Source organism: Sesamum indicum, linkage group LG3 (assembly GCF_026168435.1).
Source record: "Sesamum indicum cultivar Baizhima isolate 11 linkage group LG3, ASM2616843v1, whole genome shotgun sequence".
NCBI classification, from domain to species: Eukaryota; Viridiplantae; Streptophyta; class Magnoliopsida; order Lamiales; family Pedaliaceae; genus Sesamum; species Sesamum indicum.
In genome coordinates, this window is record NC_142659.1 from 14209434 (window position 1) to 14214541 (window position 5108).

Consider the following 5108-nt stretch of genomic DNA (forward strand, 5'->3'; position numbering starts at 1 on the left):
TAAAATATAAAATAGTTTTTAAGTTATAAATTTAAATTTAACCATTACCAAGTATAAATTATGTTAAATTTTTAAAATTAAAATATTAAATTTTTATTTTGTTTATAGCTCAATTTTTATTACCAAAAGATAGAGCGGATGTCAAATCAATAATTTATATTCTTATTTTTTTATGTATAAAATTACATCTCTTTGTATCGAAAATACTAAATTATTTAATAGGATATAAATTTATATTTGCTTAGACACTACACTTTGTGTGTTCCGCGTGTACTTGCAGCTGCTTTTTTGCCTCAACTGGGGCTTTTCAGTGACACTGGAAACTAAAGAAGGTTGGGCTTCTTGTCTGTTACATAAACATGGGTTGAATGTTGCTTTCTGCAAATATTTCTTTACCAAAGCAATAGAATATTTCAAACATGTTATAAATTGGGGATAATTATCCTTTCTTTAGTTAAAATTCACAAAACTTGATAATATTAATAAAAAAATTAGATAAAAATTTATATTTTACCCTTAATTGATTTATTACTGATTTACTGTAGGTTAAATAAATCTTTTTATGACCAAATTACCCATAAACATCTTCATGCCGTTGATGCATGTGAGAAGGTGAACTTTACTGTTATGAGGGTAGTTTAGTCATAAAAAATTTCTTTACCTGACAATAAGTCAATATCAATTCAATCAAGGGTAAATATCGATTATATTCAGTGTTTTTGTTAACATCAATAGATCTAGTGAATTTTGATTGGCGTAATTTGTTAGATTAAAGCAAGTCTCAGAGATACTAAATATAATTATCAAATCATATGAGGCCTATATATAAATAAATCAAACTTCGCCAAAGATGAGTGTAATTATAATATTTTCAGTTGCTGATAAGCATTTAATTTTCACGACTTCCTATGTGTATGTTGATCTTTTATGCAAATTTATGAAAATATAACACCAACATCAAATTTTGGTCGAATTCTATATGCTTAGGGGGGTTTTTATACAATTACACTGCACATATTTTTCCTACATTCACATTATAAATGCATTTTTTTTTTTTTTTTGGTTAACATTGAAATAACAAGACATGTATTTTGTAAATTTAATGCCCATAGCGACCCAAACGGCAGAAAGAGCCTCAGTCTAATCTTCTCGTGAAAAGCCCATCAATGTCCTTGCACGGCTAAAGCCCGAACGTGGATAAAGACACAGGTTGTTCCCTAGCTAGAAAGCCACGTGGATCGAAAGTTGTTGCAAACTAACTCAAAAAGGAGGAACGGGATAGGCACAATCCTTAAATATGTTGAGAGTGTAGGGAGAATACCCTCAGTGATACCTCTTTCAGAAGAATTTTAGTCAACTATTACAAAAATTATATGGAGTACTCAACTCCTTAATACAGACCAGATTATAAAATATAAGAATGTACTGGAAGTAAATAACAAATCAAAATAAAGAACAAATTTGATTTTGAGAAACGGCTCAGGACGTTACCAGATCCACCACTGAAACTTTCTCGTTTTCAATCAGTCACCAAGACACCTCAAATGTTTGGCCAAACCCACGGTTACTCCACGAAATACCCTTACTCACGGATCACAGAGATCTAGTATCAGAAATCGGTCACAGAGACCCACACTAGGAGTTCACAGAGAACAGTTGTATGAGTGAAGGAGAGGGTGTATTATTTCTGCCTTTGGACCGAGAAGAAAGACGCCCTTTTATAGGTACGAAGGAAACCGTAAAAGGGAAGTCTAGGGTGGCTCCCTTTAGCATTAACTTGGCTAAGGAAAACCACCACCATTGTAGATGGTGAAGATAGAAAGAAGAATCCATGACTTGGAATGGAACAAATGAGGGAGAAGAGAGACTACTGATTGTCGGCGCAAAGAGGGAGAGAAATGAGGGATTAAGTTAGGGCTGCAGAAATATAAGAGAGAAAGACATGGGTCGGGTTACCGGGTAGTGGGTCGGGTAGACTAGGTGGGCATCCAAGTGGGTTTGGGCCTCCGTCCATATGGCCCTACCAATTGGTCATTGGGTCATATTTTTATTACATACTCCACCTTGGACCAATGATCCTTAGGAGTGCCTTTGGATCTGGCAGTCTCATCACAGCAAAAAACACAGACCCTCCATGCTTGTACCTGCAAAAAACAGCTATGACAGAAAGACAAGTTAGTCAGGAACTAATCTTAAAATTTTTAAACACGTAGTGAAATTTTCCACCGAGAGGCTTTTGGTTCCCATATCAGCGGGGTTATCCTCAGTTTTGATCTTCTCTAGTTTTATAATTTCCTTATCCACGATGTCACGGATTAAATGAAATCTCACATCAATATGCTTCGTGCGATCATGAAAGACTGGGTTCTTGCAGAGCTGTAGAGAGGACTGACTGTCAGAAAAAATCACCAATTTTTCTTTTGAAAACCCAATTTCCTTAATAAGACCATCAAGCCAGATGGCTTCTTTGAAAGCTTCGGTTGTCACAATGTATTCCGCTTCAGTGGTTGATAGGGCAACTATGTGTTTGTAGCACCCCCTTCGCTACAAGAGCTATATCTACCCTAAGCGTCATACTTATAGTAATCCCTGTGTTCATATATATACATTTGTACATAATCATCTAATCAATTTGCATACATAATCCCAACATGTTATAATAGGTATTATCAACCCACAACATTATATATATACATATCAAACACCACAAGTAATCTCCATGCTTACGTTCCCTCTATACAACAAAATATGATTTGTACTCTAACTAACAACGAGGAGAAAACAACACACTGGCCCGACCTGCCTGAGTATAGCGCGTAGACCTAATCTTCAACAATCAGACACCTCAAAGTCTACTCCGGAAAGAAAATGTCAACAGAGGGATGAGCCTGCCACTCAGTAAGTAAATAATCAGCCCTATCTATATTTGTATATCAAACACAATCCAAACAGGACAAGTAGGCAACATGCATGGGTTACAGTCAATTTAATTCCAACATAATCAATTATAGTATACCACATAGCTATCTCACAATAAAATAATCAATTAAACTTTCTTTTTCCTAGTTTGCTTACCAGAAGGTGATATCGTGTTTTTCCCGTCAACCCAATCTCACCGTTAGATAAATTTAAGTGAATCCCCTTGACAGCCAGCTCATCAATCTCATTTCGCATCATAGCTCTTTTCACATCACATCTTTTTCATATCGCATCAAAGCTCTTTTGATTTCATTTCTTTCTCATATCACATCAAAGCTCTTTTCATTTAATTTCGCCTTATAGGCTTTTCAACACATCAAGGGGTATTCACGCTACAATATATTCAATTTCCACCACTCCCTCATTTTCACATATCACCATTCTTGTAAGCAACTAGTAACGTAAAACAGTATATCCATATATTCTCATTTTCAGATATCCACAACACATCAAACAACAAACATAATATTTCAACGTATTTTCTCATTCCACGTACACAATACCATCAATCAAATCAAATCATCCATCACTCATATACTTTCAGATAAATTCATGTCACCATAATAGTAAAATCATAATTAAAGATACATATATAGATAATACTAATTATTTCCTTACCTCGACCTTACAACGCCTTTATCTATTCAATAGGTAGTGGTTTGGTCTTTTCACTTTACCCCCGTATCCTATAATGAATTATACCACATACAGTTAATATATCGAGAATATCATAATTTCTTTTAAATACAATATTAAATATTATTCGTATAATTTCTACTAATTCTTTAATATTCCACTTCTATCGAAGTACAAATCTTCGTTTTTCCTCTTTATTAATATATCATTTATTAAATATAATTTTCGGAATATTTCTACATATTTCTTATCAATTTCTCGCTATTATATAATTTAATGAAATAACAACACGTAGAATTGCGTATTTAGTTAACAATTCCGATGGAATTATATAAATTGGCTGTAGCAACATTCAAATATAATAAATTTAATAATCTAATTAACCAACGATATCATTTTTATATTCGATTTTATATTTAATTTGACACTATTCTAAATAGCCAAACTCGTAAAATATTCCGATTAAATGGTACATCACTCAATATAAATAATATTTAATAAACAGAATAATTAAATAATATAATTATATAAATTAAATAAAATTATAATTATAATTTCATACCTCTGTTTTCTCGTTCGGCCGAAGGAAGAAATTGCAATTTAGAATTGTGTTGTGTGTGTAATTGTGCATGTGTGTGTGAATGTATGTGTACAATCAACAAAAAAAAGAAAAGAAAGAAAGAGTGAGGCGGTGGGGTGGTGGCCCCCACCTCCCACTCTCAACTCTCTCTCTCCTGCTATATGTATATATATACATATTATTTTTATATGTATAATATTATTATTATTTTATTTATTTAATTAAATTTTTCTCAAAATATCATTTACGTCCTTCCTAATTTTCTTAATTAATATAAATTGTCCCAAAATATTATAACAAACTCCAATTTAATTCATTCAAGTATTATTATATTTCAATTATGGCCCATAATTTATTTACTAATTAACTAAATTTCATAAAAATTTAGCAATTAATCCCCAATTATATATTATAATTTTTGGGGCGTCACAGTTCTCCCCTCCTAATAAAAAATTTCGTCCTTGAAATTTAACTAACTTACCGGCTCAAGGAATAAATATGGGTATTTCTCTCTCATGTTCTCCTCAACTTCCCAAGTGGCTTCCCTTGGAGAGTGATGACTACTTGACCTTCAGGATTAGTATTTCTTTATTCCTCAATTTCTTTATACTCCGGTCTAGAATTTCTGTTGGCTCTTCTACATATGTCAATCCCTCTGATATCTCTATCTTTGGCTTATGCAAAATATGACTAGGGTCGGATCGGTATCGCCGTAGCATAGAAATGTGAAACACGTCATGTATGTGCGATAATTCTGTCGGTAATGCTAATCGATAGGCTAGTGGTCCAACTCGCTCCAGGATTTCATATGGCCCAATATATCGCGGACTCAGCTTTCCCTGCTTCCTGAATCTCAAGATTCCTCTCCATGGTGATACTTTTAGAAAAACATTTTCCCCCACTTCGTATTCCA

The 5108-nt window shown here is 33.3% G+C and overlaps 1 long non-coding RNA gene across 1 annotated transcript; it reads right to left on the reverse strand.

Annotated features, from left to right (window-relative positions):
• Positions 1–1279: 1279 nt before the first annotated feature.
• On the reverse strand, positions 1280–4301 carry LOC148788680 (uncharacterized). Its single transcript, XR_016064829.1, has 3 exons — positions 4178–4301; positions 3598–3665; positions 1280–2888 (listed from the first exon to the last, which is right to left on the reverse strand). It is a non-coding gene; the product is annotated as an uncharacterized LOC148788680 (long non-coding RNA).
• Positions 4302–5108: the final 807 nt, after the last annotated feature.